The sequence below is a fragment of the Macaca nemestrina genome, chromosome 6, assembly GCF_043159975.1.
Source record: "Macaca nemestrina isolate mMacNem1 chromosome 6, mMacNem.hap1, whole genome shotgun sequence".
NCBI classification, from domain to species: Eukaryota; Metazoa; Chordata; class Mammalia; order Primates; family Cercopithecidae; genus Macaca; species Macaca nemestrina.
This window is the reverse complement of record NC_092130.1, coordinates 32,471,059-32,487,526: the sequence shown is the minus strand read 5'-3', so window position 1 is coordinate 32,487,526 and position 16,468 is coordinate 32,471,059. Positions and strand designations below refer to the sequence as shown.

The 16,468-nt window shown below is 38.1% G+C and overlaps 1 pseudogene; it reads left to right on the top strand.

Annotated features, from left to right (window-relative positions):
- The first annotated feature begins 14,927 nt into the window (after positions 1–14,927).
- On the top strand, positions 14,928–16,250 carry LOC105467238 (elongation factor 1-gamma-like; annotated as a pseudogene).
- The last annotated feature ends 218 nt before the right edge of the window (positions 16,251–16,468 follow it).

The window sequence follows — 16,468 nt, the reverse complement described above, 5'->3', positions numbered from 1 at the left end:
GAATCACGAGGTCAGGAGTTCGAGACCATCCTGACCAACTTGGTGAAAACCCCGTCTCTACTAAAAATACAAAAAATTAGCTGGGCATAGTGGCAGATGCCTGTAATCCCAGCTACTCAGGAGGCTGAGGCAGGAGAATCACTTGAACCTGGGAGGTGGAGATTGCAGTGAGCCGAGATCACAACACTGCACTCTAGCCTGGGTGACAGAGTGAGACTCTGTCTCAAAACAAACAAACAAACAAACAACAACAACAAAAAAACTGTCTTATTTATTTAACTTTTATTTTTCTCTTTTTTTCCCATCAACTTTTACTTTTATTTGAAGTTCCGGGCTACACATGTAGCCAGCAGGAATGTACAGGTTTGTTACATAGGTAAACATGTGCCATGATGATTTGCTGCACAGATCAACCTGTCACCTAGGTTTTTTTTTTGTTTTTTGTTTGTTTGTTTGTTTTTCTTTGAGACCGAGTCTCGCTCTGTTGCCAGGCTGGAGTGCAGTGGCACGATCTCGGTTCACTGCAACCTCCGACTCCCTGGTTCAAGGGATTCTCCTGCCTCAGCCTCCCGAGTAGCTGGGACTACAGGCATGCGCCACCATGCCCAGCTAATTTTTGTATTTTTAATAGAGACGGAGTTTCGCCATATTGGCCAGAATGATCTCAATCTCCTGACCTCGTGATCTGCCCGCTTCGGCCTTCCAAAGTGTTGGGATTACAGGCGTGAGCCACCTTGCCCGGCTGGCACCCAGGTGTTAAGCCCAGCATCCATTAGCTATTCTTCCTGTTGTTCTCTTTCCCCTTGAAACCCTGACAGGCCCCAGTGCGTGTTACTCCCCCAAATGTGTCCATGTGTTCTCACAGGAGAACTAAGTGTTTTAATAGCTCTCTTCTGTTTCAGCTTGCGGATCTATTTATTTGTTTATTGGCAAAATATTGTACATATTCATGGTGTACAATATGATGTTTTGAAATATGCATATATTGTGCAAAGGCTATATCTGGCTATTTAATACACAGATTACTCATACTTATGTTTTTTTGTGTGGTGAGAACACTTAAAATCTGCTCTCTTAGCAATTTTCAAGTATATACTACAATGTTATTAACTATAGCCATCGTGATGTACAATAGATGTCTCAAACTTATTCCTCCTGTTTAGCTCAAATTTTGTATCTTTTAACCAACATCTCCCCAATCCCTCCCACTACCCAACTCCCAGTCTCTGGTAACTATCATTCTACCCTCTGCCTGTGTGAGTTCATCTTGTTTAGAGTCAGCATGTAAATGAGATCATGTGGTATGTATTTGTCTTTCTTTGTCTTTCAGTGCCTGGTTTATTTCAAGTAACATAATGTCCTCCAGGTTCAACTGTGTTGCAAATGATAGGATTTCCTTCTTTATTAAGGTTGTATAGTAAATAGTATTCCAGTGTATACATATCATAGTTTCTTTCTCTATTCACCTGTTGATGGACACTTAGGCTGATTCCTAGCCTGCGGGTCTCAAGAGAAGAATGTTTTATTATTTCTGGATCCTCATGGAGCCTGCTCTGTTGCTTGGTCATGGTCTCACCTTTGGCTTCACCTCCTCTAAAAGTTTGTTCTGGTTTTTCCAAACAGAGATAGGTGACCCTCTGGGGTACCTGCTAAGTCTCTGTTTAAATGTCTTTACCAATAGGCTATAGGCTTCTCGAAGGCAAAACTATCTTTTTTAGAGTTGAATACATATTACCCGAGGCACATGGCAAATATTAAAAAAACAAAACCAAAACAAAACAAAATGAAAAAACAGAAGAAGAAGAAAAAAATAATTTGGCAATTGATTAAGACCAATCTTCTCCCCTACTGCCAGACTCCATTGCCGTGGTCTCTATACCCACACCCGTCACCATGGTTCCCCTTGAATAAAGTCTACCTTACCGTCTTTTTTTTTTTTAAAAAGAAAAATAATTAACTGGATTAAATATATTTGCACTTGGTGAAACAGAATGTTGAATTTGAGATGCTGCTATGTATTTCAGGTGTAAAATAATCTTCCTTTGCAATACACACAAGAGAATAAAGTTTGGTTCAAGTCTAGATTATACTGGCTGTCCTGAGGAATGCTATAAATTCAGTTAATTGGAATGTGGACTTGGGAATACTTAAACTTATTGATTTATCAATGCTTATACTTTGCATGTATCAGAAGACCATTTTATAAATGGGAAAATTAACTAAGGTATGGACAAAAGGAGGTTCATCCAGCATCTCAGAGCCAAGGCTAGGGCAATGTTTCTTACTTACTAGTTAGTACTCTTCACAAGGCACCAAACCACTTCTGGAAAGTAATCAGGCAGCTCTGCTTGCACCTTGTGTGGTGTGGCCTTCCCAGGCCTCTCCAGCCTGTCTTCTCAGAAAGACACTGGTCTTGTCTCTCTTGTACAAAGGGTTGTGAATCTAGACTCTAGATCACCACTGTTTGTATAGGACAGACAAGGCCAGAGTCTCTAATAAAATCTAGACATTAGAAGGCCTTCAGTGAGGTAGATTTATGCCATCAGGGTCACTACTGATGACTGAGCACTGTGATTGTCCAAGAGGCTAGTGGGGGAATGACATTCTAGTGTCCTTTATCAATTAGGCCACAGACCCTGACACATTACCATGTTTGCCTGGGAAAGGGTGCATATTTTTCTAATCATTACAAGGGCACTCTATAGATAAGTGAAGGCTGTAGATAGAGCAACTTAAGACAGAAATTTGCTGGCTTCTTAGGAATAGCAGCTGGATAGGGCAAGCAGACAAATCCTAAATCAGCTGCTTTTGGTGGTCTGGTGTCAAAAACCTAGCACTGTCCTGAGTGTCCGGATAGCTGGACTCAATTTCTGTCAGTAACACTAGCTCATTGCATGGCGCTGATTCAATACCCTCCATTTTCCCTGCTTGTTGTTCTTATTCTTTCTCTTCTCTTGGTTTTTTCCTCATAGCTTCAGGTCTCAGCTAAAATGTCTTGTCTTTGGTGAAAACTTCTGTGACTCTCTAACCGAATTCAGATCCTTATATGATTAATTTTTCTACACTCTGTATTGTTTCTTCTCAGCACTAAATTTTGATGATTTAATGTCTCTCTTTCCAAGGAATGTTAAAATCTCAAAGGGAAGCATTCTGATCAGTCTTGTTCAGGGAGATGGCTTTGCTGTCTAGGATAGTGCCTTGTTTGCAAAAGATACCCAACAAATATGCATTGAAAACATGAGCTAATAAATAATGCTGAGAACAGGAGCGAGGTTCTTTTGGTTATTATCTGTGCGACTCTGGCAAATGACAGATACCCTCTGGGTCTCAGTTTCTACATCTGTAAAATGGACATAATATAAATTCCTGCCCATATATCAGCACCATTGTAAGAATATAGGAGATAAAAATAAAGCACCTGATAACTATAAATAACTAACCTTTAATGTTGGCCATGTTAATAACAGTTGAAAAGCTGTGATTTATCTTCCACTGCCATAAGAAAGTGAATTTGCTTTAGGTAGATGAGAAACTGAGATTATGAAAGAAGGTTTTATCCAAGCAGGGAAGAAGATGAAAACTTTCTTCTACAACACTATTCTAGGTTGGTAAGAAGGTATAGGAATGAAGGAAATAAGAAATGTTTTAATTACTATGGACTTTTCCAGACTTAATTAAAAATCATCTGGGTGCTTTTTTTCTCAAGGTAGGAAAGAATTACAATTTGGGTTGGCAATCTCATGAAGAGATTTCAATGTGGTTAAAAGCATGGGTTTTGGGAGCACACAGAACTGAGTTTGAATTTCAGATTTGCCCCTTATGAGCTGTGTGACACTGTAACCTTACAATATTTTCTAATTTCTCTGTGCCTTGGATCCAGTACCCATAAAACAGGAGTAATGATACCTCTTGGTGTTTTTATGAAGATTAGATAAGAAAATTTGTAAAACTAGTACAGTGCCTTGCAAATACTAAGTGAAAAATAAATAATAAACTTGTCTATTCTATTCTACTCTATTGTACATTGAGTTGTCTTAGAGGAGGGAGTGACATTTTAGGACAACCACCACCACCACCACCACCACCACCACCACCACCACCACCACCACTAATAATAACAATAATAGGCTGCCTCCTCTAGTCAGGTGCTGAGTTAGATACAATGTATCAATGAAATTGTTGAGAGGCTACCATTACTATCCTCATTTTATATAAGGAAATTGAAGCTTAGAGGAGTTTTGCCAGGGTTACAAATCATATATGAGCCAGAGCGGGGAACTGGACATGCAAACGTGTGATTCCAATGTTCCTGCTTTTAGCTATTCTGTTAAGTTGCACTGGCATATGCTCATGGTTGCTACTGGCAAAATGTCTGGGCCAAGCAAGGAACACCATGTTATCAACCTGTGTGCTCACAGATTCATCTGTGCCAACTCTGCTTTTTTTTTCATTAGCCTCTGAATAAAGTTCTGGCCTATTCCATTCACTATGTTTTTGCTCAGTTTGATATAGCAAACATGCAGTTTACATGGTGTCCTTTATATCCTCGGCAGAAATAGGACTGAAGATAGGGCTGTAGGATAAAATATATGATGCCCAATTAAATGTGGATTTCAGATAACAATGAGGAATTTTCTTTTAGGATAAGTATATATACCAAATATTTCACAGGAATTCTCATGCTAAAAATTATTTGTGGTTTAGCTGAAATTAATTTTTTCTTACATTTTTAGCTGAAATTTAAATTTAACCAAGCATCTGGTACTTTTATTTGTGAATCTACCTGGAGAAGCCCCCATAATTCTTTTCTTATTAAAAAACCTATGATCAGGGAGTGCAGAATAGGACTGAGAGAGATTACATAAAGGATTAAAGAGTAGTATGTATGAAGTTGAAATCATATGAGGAAACTAGAAGTCATTAAAGGTCTCTAGTTCCTCTTTAACATCACATCTGGAATATGTTTCCTTCTTGGAAGCCTCATAAAGAAATCATAAACCCCTCTCTTGTTCTTGGTTCATTCCAGCTAAAGTTTCAGACTAGTCTTGGAAAGGATGCATGTGGCTTCAGCTAGGGGTCCCATTCCCATGGTGTCTACATGCTGAGGAGTGGTCCCACTCTCTGTTACCCTAATCACCTTCCTCTATGTAGCTTATACATTAGTCAATCTTCATGCCATAGATCCATTTAACAGTTACTTTTTCAATGAACATTTATTTATTGAGCTTATACTATTTGCCAGGTACTCTGTCAGGCACTGGGGACAAGAAAATACAAAACAACAATCCCTGACCTACCTTTGTTGAGGAGGCAAGCATGTAACCAAATAATTACAATTTAAATATGAGAAATGCTAATGGAGTTGTGAACAGATTCCTATAGAAGACTAACAGGGAGTGGTTAACGTTGCCTGCCGGAGGGGGTCATGGACAAATCATTGTTTGGGCCTTGAAAAGTGATTGTGTAGGTGTTCACTATGCAACCAAGGTGTGGAGAAGACACCTCAGCTAGGAGGAATGACATCTGTGAAGACACAGAAGCTTGGAAGGGCATAGCATATTTCTAGGAATGAACCTCAAATTCTTCAGTGTTATTAGAAGTGAAGATTGAAGTAAAATAACCGAATCTCAAAATTTGTTTTAATTAATGAACATGTTGGAAGGAAAAAAAAATGAAGGGGAAAGAGAAGAGAGAAGGAACAGAGAATGTTTGGGGGTGGGGAGTAAAAAATCATTAAGTATTAAAACTCACAGCTAGGAATTTTTTCTCTCTTCCTGTTCTCTAATTAGAATTTCAGATAAGGACATTGCCATCCATCAAATTATGGCAGAATTGTGAATTTTCTTTACCTTTTATTACCACAGAACCAATTTTCTCACAAAGTGCTATCAATTTTCCTCTTAAATATCCTTAAAATTTAACTTCTTTCACTTCCACAATAAGTGTCACAGTTTGGAGCTTCGTCTTGACTCTTGGAATAGCAATCTAAAGTCTCCCCGATGTTTGCCTCTCGCCATTCCAGGCTGTCCTCCACATTGCTGCCATTTTTATCTCTCTATAACGTAATTATGTTTACATCCTCTGTCATGTCTCTAATAATTTCAATGGCTCCTGACTACATATAAATAAGGTCTTTCATATTTCATTCACAATCAATATCTCTAGCTTCTCTTTAGGAGTAGTATAGAGTAATCTTAATGCACAAGTTCTAGAGTCAGGTAGCCTGCATTCAATTTCTGACTTCGCCAGGGCTGGTATTTACTGGGCATGTACTGGGATGCTCATATCCGGTCTACTAGGCTGGGTTGGTGTTTGCACCCTAGTTGTTGAATAATTTAATATCTTCTCAGCTACTAAATGTGATTTGGCAGTTCACTTATACTCTCTAAACTTTAGTTCTCCATCTCCAATATAAAGATAATAAAAGTACCAGTCGCAAAAAGTTTTAATAAATCTGTAATAAAATATCAATGAAATAAGTAAATTATAAATGAAATCATGCTATAAAAAGCTTAGTGTCATGTATGTCTAACAGATGCTGACTATTTGTGTTATTGCCTCTCACCAATCTCTAACCATGTCACCTCCTGTTTTACCTTACCAGGCATGCTCCAGAACTTTACTTATTTTATCACCCTACTTGTTCTGCCTGAAGGAGCCAAACCCCACCAATTCATCCTTTAAACATTCAATCCTTCAGAAAGACATTGTAACCACATCCCTGACTTAATCCATGGTACAATTAATCACTTTTCCTGTGTGCTCACTGTGCACACATCTCTATCATATTAAATCATGAGTTATTGTTTATATATCTGCCGCTGCCATTAAGTTACGAAAGCATTCTTTGCATCATTTCAATTTTGTTAAATTTGTTAAGGTTCATCGAATGACTCCATAAAATCTATCCTGATTAATGTCTCCTCTGCACATACTAAAATATATATTTAAGTTGGAGTATTTTATGAAGGTTAATTAGGTCATTTTCATTAATTGTGATAATCAGATTTTCTGTATCTTTACTGATTTTCTATCTGGTTATTCTATCAATCACTGAGAGACTAGTTTTGAAGTCTCCAAATAGAATTTTAAATTTGTATACTTCTCTTTTCTTGTCTGTCAAATTTTACTTTATAGATTTGAGGATCTATTGTTACTGGCTTATACATATAGGATTGTTATGTTTTCTTAGTTAATTGACTCCTTTCTGATTATGCAATGTTCCTTTTTTTGTTGTTGTTATTGGAGATGGAGCCTTGGTTTCTCACCCACGCTGGAGTGGAGGGCTATGGCGCGATCTCGGCTCACTGCAACCTCCACCCCTGGGGTTCAAGAAAGTCTCCTGTCTGAGCCTCCCGAGTAGCTGGGACTAAAGGCACGCCCTGCCACACCTGGCTAATTTTTTGTGTTTTAGTAGGGACGGGGTTTCACAGTGTTGCCCATGCTGGTCTTGAACTCCTGAGCTCAGGCAATCCGCCCGCCTCGGCCTCCCATAGTGCTAGGATTACAGGTTTGAGCCACCGTGCCCCGCCACAATGTTCCTTTTTGTCTCTGATAGTATTCCTTATTCTGAATAGTATCTGTTCTCATGTTAATAAAACCATTGCAATTATTTTGTGTGTGTTTAATGATAAATCTTTTTGCATTCACTTACTCTCATCTATGTTTTTATATTTAAAGTGGATTTTTTTTGTAAACAGCATAATCTGACTATCTCTGTTTTATAATTAATGTGTTTAGATTGCTTACATTAATGTAATTATTAATATAATTGCTTTTAAATCTACAATGTTGCCAGATATTTTATTTTCCATCTTTTGGACTAGTTTTGGATTAACTGTTTTGGATTGACTGTTTTTTATGGATCTATGTTACCTCTACTATTGACTCAGTAGATAAACCTACTTTAATTGATCACAGTTACTCTTCAATTTATGGTTTTCAATTTATAGTTTGACAATTTATAGCTTTCATATCAATTATGTATTTATTACCTCATTTAGTCTCACAAAAACCTTGTAATTTAGGTATTATTATACCCTTATCTGGCGTAGATAAATTATACATAATTGGCATAGAAATATTTACACTATTAATTGTGTACTATGGTCTTCTCAATTTAGAGGGGAGTCACTATTTCCATGTAATTAATTTATATATTTTTAATGTTCCCTTCACTCCATCCTATGTACCAAAGTAAGGCATGACATAGTACCTGTTTTGAAATGTTGCCTCCACCTTCAGCCATAGCTCCAGCTGCTAGAAAAACAAAAGCCACTAGACTCTTAACTGCCTTCCTTGTTTACATCTGATTCCTTGGCTTGAGCTTTGGCTACTGTTCCAGTGGGACTCTGGAATCACCTCTGCCACTGATATTTTATATGAAACGAATCATACAATAGGTGGCTTTTTGTGTCCCATGTTTTCAAGGTTCTTCTGCATAATAGCATGTATTAGTACTTCATTCTTTATTACTGCTAAGTAATATTCCAGTGTATAGATATACCACATTTTATTTATCCATTCCCCTGATAAGCACTTGGTTTGTTCTGCTATTATTTGGCTGTTATGAATAATGCTACTGTGAACATTCCTGAATAAGTGTATGAATGAACATATATTTTAATTTCTCATGGGTATACACATAGGAATGGAATTGCTGGGTCATATGAGAACTCATGTTAAACTTGTGAGAAACTTCCAGAGTCTTCTAAGCATTTACACTATTTTACATTCCCACTAGCAATTTATGAGAATTCCAGTTTCTCCATATTATAACCTACCGTTTTATTGCATCTTTTTTATTCTAGTCATCATAGTAGGTATGGAGTGGTATATAACTTTGCTTTTGATGTGCATTTCCCTACTGGATAATGATACTGATCATACTTCATTGAGCTTATTGGCCCATTCATTTTGGTAGGCCAACGTTACCCTGATGCCAAAATCAGAATGAGAAATGACAAGACAAGAAAATTACAAATTAATATCCCTCAGAAACATAAAAATAAAAATCCCCCCAAAAGTACTAACAAATCAACTATGTAGGGTTTATATCTGAAATGCAAATCTTATTCATCATTTGAAAAATAAATAAATTCAGTTTACCATATGGTCAGATTAAAGATAAAAAAGCCTATAATCATTTCAATAGATACAGAAAAGTCATTTGACAAGATTCAATATCTGTTATATAATATACATATATGCTTATATATGTATATATACAATAGTATGTGTGTATGCATATACCTCTCAGAAGACTAGCAATAGAAGGGAAATTCCTCTACTTGATAAGGAACATCTATAAAACACTCACACTTAAGTATGTTAACACCACACTTAATGATGAGAGATTAATGCATTCCTCTAGGATCAAGCACAAAACACAAATATCCTCTCTCCCTATTCCTTTTGGATGTTGAACCGAAGGTCCTTACTACTGCAATAATGGAGGAAAAAGAGTAAAAGGATTGAAAAGGAAGAGGTAAAACTGTCTGTATTTATAGAAGCCATGACTGGCTTGTGGAAAATCTCAAAGAATCTACAACAATGTTATTAGAAATATTAAGTTCCTAATACTTAACAAGGTTAAGTACTTGTAAATACTTAACAAGGTTGAAGGATACGCAGTTAACATACAAAAATCAATTGCATTTGTACATAGTTGCACAGAACAATTGGAATTGTAATTAAAATGTGCGTTTTCTAATAGCACCAAAACCATAAAATTCTTAGGTATATATCTTAAAAAATAATGACAAATTATGTTTGCTTATAACTATACAATTCTGTTAAAATAAGTAAAAAATGACCCCTAAATAAATAAAGATATTTATTGTATTCATGAATTAGAAGACGTTGGCTCTTCCTAATGGATCTATAGATTCAACAGAGATCTAATCATAATTCTAGCATCATTTTGTATGAAAACAAGCCAACTAATTTTAATATTAAATGGAAAGGCAAATAACTAGAATAACAAAAAAAAATTTGAAACAATAAAACCAGGTAGGACGAAGTCTGAGGCACCACTCAAACTAATATCAAGGCTTCTATAAACCTCAATGATTAAGACAGTATTATATTGGAGAAAGGCTAGGCATATTGATGGAACAGAAGGCAGTCCAGAAATATACTCACATTTGTATGGTCAATTGCTTTTCAATGACGGTGCACAGGTCAACCAATGAAGAAAAGATAATGCTTTCAATACATAATGGGAAGCAATTGGATGAAAAGAAATAAGGAATAAGTATTGATCTATATATTGTTATATAAAAAGTAACTCAAAATGGGTCACAGTCCTAAATGTAAAAACGTATACTCTAAAATTTCTTGAAAAAAGTGTAGAGGGAAATATTTGTATCCTTGGATTAGACAAAGGTTTCTTCGACATAATACCAAAAACATGATTGACACAGACAGAAATACACTGTTAAGAAACAGCAAAGACAAACCATAGATTAGGAAAAAACTCATATATTTGTTAAAAGATTTGGAGCCAGTGTACATAAATTATGTTTTCAAAACTAAGTAATAGGAAAACAACCCAATTTAAACAAAAGGGGAAAAATATTTGAATAGAAATTTAGAGTAGACATGTGGAGGACAAGGATATGAAAAGATAATCTGCACCACTTGACATTAGAGAAATGAAAATCAAAACCATAATGAGATATTGCTACCCACCTATCTAAAACTAAAAAATTAAAAACCAAATAAAAAAGCTAAAATAAAATAAAAAACAAAATAAAAAATAGCAAGTGCTAAAGAGTATGTAGAGAAACTAAAACTCTCATACCTCGTTGGTGGGAATGTAACATAAGAAAACAGTTTGGCAGTATATATAATCATATAAGTATATATACTTATTATATAACCGTATAAGTATTTACCCAGCAATCTCACTCTTAGATACATACTCAAGTGAAATCGATATTTACATTTACACAAAAACCACAGATGAATGTTTATAGTGTCTGTAATAACCCTAAACTTAAGCTCTAGTATGTCCACATAATAAAATATTACTCAGCACCATTAGGAATGACTCACTAATCTGTGCAACGCCATGAATGAATTTCAAAGTATTATTCTAAGTGGTGGGAGCCAGACTCAAAATGCTGCAACTGTATAATTCTAATTTCATTTATATAATGTTTTGAAAAAGCAGAACTATAGCAACAAAAAGCAGAACTTTGGTGGTTAGGGTCTGAGCAGGGAGGGGAAGGCTTACTATAAATGAGCACAAAGGAATTCTTCTGGATGGTGGACATTTTGTGTCATGAGTATAGACTGGTGACAAAATCGTTTGTGTTTGACAAAACTCATAGAATGTACTTTAAAGGGTAAATTTAAACTGTATGTAAAATATACCTTGATGTTTAACTATGTGTAAATTATACCCTAATACAGGAAAAGTGTATTTATAATAGCCTTGATGGTGATGGTAGTGATTAGACTATATGTGAACTGGTGGTTATGCTTTCATGCCATTTCTGCAGCAAACTTTCTGGGTAATCTTGAATACCTCTTTTCCCCCTTCATAGGTCTAAGTTTCTTCATTTTCCAGTGATAAATTTGGATGGGATAATGACTAGAGTTTCTTCTAGCATTGGCATTCTGTGACGACTGAAGATATGATTTCTGAGGTTGTTTTTATGTTCCCTCAATCTTTGAAACCAGATGCTTTTGTTAAGGTTTGGGCTGGGCCCACATTCTGAGACATTTCCTTACATGACAGGTAGGTGTGTGTTTGTGCATGAGGACGGCTAGAGGTAATCTGGCCACCACCCTTTATCCTTCCCATGCCTCCTTCACCAAGCTGTTTATGACTGATCTGTGAACAGCTGCCATTAACAGCAACCCAGAGCCTGAAGATGAATTTAAAAAAACAAAATCCCCAAACATCTTGTACATTATCAGGTATCCTGTTGTCTCTCTTGATTGAACAACTCAATAGAGTATAATGAAAATAATTCCCATTCTTAATGCCTGCCCCCAGGTGGGAACTCACGCATTCTTTACAATTATCCTGCCCACAAATGTAGGTCATTGTGGATATAATTATCCTCATTTTGTAAATTATTAAAAAGAAAAAAAAACATACTAGCAGCAGCAATGACACAATAAAACAAACTAAGGCGTGAACATTTTAATTTACTACTCTATTATCAATCCACAAGTAAGTGGCAGAACTAGGACTTAAACTCACTGCTATCTGATACTAAAACCATTAATAAAAATGCATCTAACAGGGTTCCAGTCTGAAATATGGGAACCCGGTTACTGTTCATGTACGTATTTATCTATTCCTTAATTTATTCATTTATTGACAGATATCTTGTAACCTGCAAAGTATCAGGAAAGACACCGTGCATAAGAGATACAAGAGTAGATTGGATAGGCACTACCCCGCCACCATGGAACCTACATTTTAGTAGGGGGCGAATGAAAGACCTCCGCAGGGAATTACACTTCAGCATTGTAATTGCTACAATAGAATATTGTGGGCAGATAAAGGAAGACCAAGGAAATCTCCCCAAGGAAAGTTATCTATGCTGAGATGTGAGAGAAAAGTAGGAGTTAGGCAAAGATTTACAGGTAGGAAAAAAAAATCACAACAAATGAGAAACTTAAGTAGTTCAGTAGGACAGGGACTTGAAGTAAAGTGTCACGGAGCAGAGTAAAAAGAAACTGAAAAATATCTAGGGCTTGACTCATCCGGAATTCTGTGAAGTTTTTAAAATGGCTGGAACTTTTTCTAAGAGCAATATGCAGGGGTTTTAAATAGAGAAGTGACATGATCAGATTTTATTTTCCAGTTTCCTTGATCAGTAGTAGAAAATGAGAGTGAACCAACACTGAAGGCAAAGAGACCATTTAGGAAATCATTATTATCATTATAATCACATTGTTATAATAATGACCGTATGATAGTGCTTAGAGATGGGGTTAGAGCCAGTGGTAATGTAACCAAGTGGATAGACTTGAGCAGTAAGTTTTTGTAACTTTATTAGCCCTAATGCTGCAATCTTGACATATATTTTGTAATATACCTTCCATTCTATTAAAATTAGTAGATAAAATATCCTACTAACACACATAATTTCAGAAGTCCATAAAAAATTAAAACCAATACAAATAAGAATTAAAATTAATAATAATATGTATTTTAATATGGATACACCACCACCAGGAAATTAAGTCCTCCATAGAATTACAAAGTGCCTCCCTGAAGCATTGCCATTTCCATAGAGAACTACAAGATTCAAATGATATTCAGTCAGTCCCATTGACAGGTGTCAGTGATGACTGGATTTGTTGTGTGAGGGCCAGGGAGATGCCAAGTAAGTTTCTGTCTTTGGTGGCAGTGTGGTTGTGGTATATTACCCAGCATTGTGGATACCCAATGAAGAGAGCTGGGGACAAGGGAAAGATCATGGGTTCCGTATTGGACAGGTTGAATTTAAAGTGATTCTGAGACATTGACACTGGAGATGATTGGCAATTAGGAATTTTGTATGAGTAAATATAAACCTTAAGCCCAGAAAGGAAGACTTTACTTGAGAGATGGATTTGGGGTCATCATTTTACAAACGGAAAACAAAAAAACAAAAAAAAAACAGCCATAGAGCAGATGAGACTCTCTAGGGATAGTGGGTAGAATTAAAAGAGAAGAACACTTAGGTAGGTGCTTGAGGACCACACACAGCAAGAAAGCCCTGCAGGAGAAACTTCAAAAAGGCTACTCAGGTGAAAAAGGATAAAAGAGAATACTTAGATCCCATAGAAACCAAGGAAAGAGAGAGTTTATGAAAAGAGGAACTGTTCTGCTGTGTTGGCTACTGCTCAGAGATCTAGGAAGATAAGGTTTGGGATGCTTTACTCATCTAGAAACAAGGAAGTCTTTAGTCACCGACAGGAAAATTGTCAGTGTAATGGTGGAATGAGCCTCATTACATTGGTGCCTGGAGGTAGTAGAAGGCAAGGAAATAGATTCCATCAGATTCCACATCTCTCCAAGGGCTTGCATGTCTGTGAAACATGGGTATTGATGTCCCTTGTACACTTCTTCAAATGTAAAGAAGTTCTTCAAATGTAAAGAACTTCAACATAAAGCAGAATAAGATACATCTGTAATGCTGGTATACATAGGAAAAACGGAGAAATCATACTCTGCTTTTGCTAATTCTTCTGCTTCCACCATAACTGTCCTGTTAAACTCATCTCTGATTGTTGTAAAACTACTCCAAATGTAAAGTTCCCATGTGATTGTCCTTGTTGTAATGGTTCTCAAAGATGTTTAACACCAGGCCAGTGGCTCACGCCTATATCCAAGCACTTTGGGAGGTGGAGGCAGGTGGATCACCTGAGATCAGGAGTTTGAGACCAGCCTGGCCAACATAGTGAAGACCCGTCTCTACTAAAAATACAAAAATTAGGCCGGGCATGGTGGCTCACGCCTGTAATCTCAGCACTTTGGGAGGCCGAGACGGGTGGATAACGAGGTCAGGAGATCGAGATCATCCTGGCCAACACGGTGAAACCCCGTCTCTCCTGAAAAACAAAACATTAGCCGGGCATCGTGGCAGGCGCCTGTAGTCCCAGCTACTCGGGAGGCTGAGGCAGGAGAATGGCATAAACCCGGGAGGCGGAGCTTGCAGTGAGCTGAGATGGCGCCACTGCACTCCAGCCTGGACAGCACAGTGAGACTCCATCTCAAAAAAAAAAAAAAATTAGCTGGGGGTGGTGGCAGGTGCCTGTAATCCCAGCTACTCGGGAGACTGAGACAGGAGAATCACTTGAACTTGGAGGCAGAGGTTGTAGTGAGCTGAGATTGTGCCATTGCACTCCACCAGCCTGGGCGACAAGAGGGAAACTTCGTCTAAAAAAAAAAATTTTTTTGTTTACTTTGTTGCAGCATGAAGAGCTCCACCCCCTTTCTCTGCCGAATCACCAAGGCGGCTGGGAGCCTGAACACATGTCCTGAAAACTGGAGGGCTGGTGTATGACGAGCAGGCCCTCATTGTTGCTCAGTAATGCGGGGCTCAGATTCGCATGCTCTATGCTCACTTCTACTTTGACCAAACCAACCATACCCCTGAATTTCCTTCCCACAAGGTTCTAGTGTTTGAGGGTGATGATGGATTCTCTGTGTGGGAGAGCAATGCTATTGCCACCTATGTGAGCAATGAGGAGCTGTGGGGAAGTGCTCCAGAGGCAGCAGCCCAGGCAGTGCAGTGGGTGAAGTTTGCTGATGATAGCCAGTACCTGGGTGCTTCCACTTTGGGCAAAATGCACCATGACAAACAGGCCACCAGGATGCAAGGGAGGAGGTGAGGTGAAATCTGGGGCTGCTGGATGCTCACTTGAAGATGAGGATTTTTCTGGTGGGTGAACGAGTGACACTGGCTGACATCATAGTTATCTGCACCTTGTTGCGACTCTATAAACAGGTAGATTCTAGAGCTTTCTTTCTACCAGGGCATTCTCATGATCAACCGCTGTTTCGTCACCTACATTTACCAGCCTCAGTTCTAGGCTGTCTTGGGTGGAAATGAAACTGTGTGAGAACATGGCCCACTTTGATGCTAAAATATTTGCAGAGAGTCAGCCTAAAAAGGACACTCCACGGAAAGAGAGGGGCTCACGGGAAGAGAAACAGAAGCCCCAAGGTGAGCAGAAGGAGAAGGTGGCCGCCCCTACTCCTGAGGCAGAGATGGAAGAATGTGAGCAGCCCAAGAATACCTTTGAGTTGGATGAATTTTAAGCACAAGTACTCCATCGAGGACACACCCTCTGAGGCACTGCCATGTTTTGGGGAGCACTTTGATAAAGATGGCTGGTCCCTGGGATACTCTTGAGTATCTCTTCCCTGAAGAACTCACCCAAACCTTCACGAGTCGCAGTCTCATTGGAATGTTCCAGCGATTGGACGAGCTGAGGAAGATGCCTTTGCCAGTGTCATCCTCTTTGGAATTAACAATAGCAGCTCCATTTCTGGAGTCTGGGTCTTCCAAGGCCAAGAGCTTGCCTTTCCACTGAGTCCAGACTGGCAGGTGGACTCTGAGTCATATAAAAGGTGGGAACTGGATCCTGGAAGCAAGGAGACCCAGACACTGGTTGGAGAATACTTTTCCTGGGAGGGGGTCTTCAAGCATTTGGGCAAAGTCTTCAGTAAGGGCAAGATCTCCAAGAGAACATTTTTTTACCATTGTCTAGCAGCCTGCACCTGCCCTTCATGAAGATGGGGATCATTAAAGGAAATTGAACATTGGCAATAAAAAGATGTTTTCGTTCAACTGCTCATCAGCTGTTTGGAACCCCATTCTGTTGTTTCCCTGAGTATAATCCAGACTTTGTTTTCACACTTCCAAAGATGAGTGGTTCACTAGGGCAACTTACTAGGTGCCAGATACTTTGGACTCTAAAGTCAGATGGAAGTGGGTTTAGATGCTGCCTC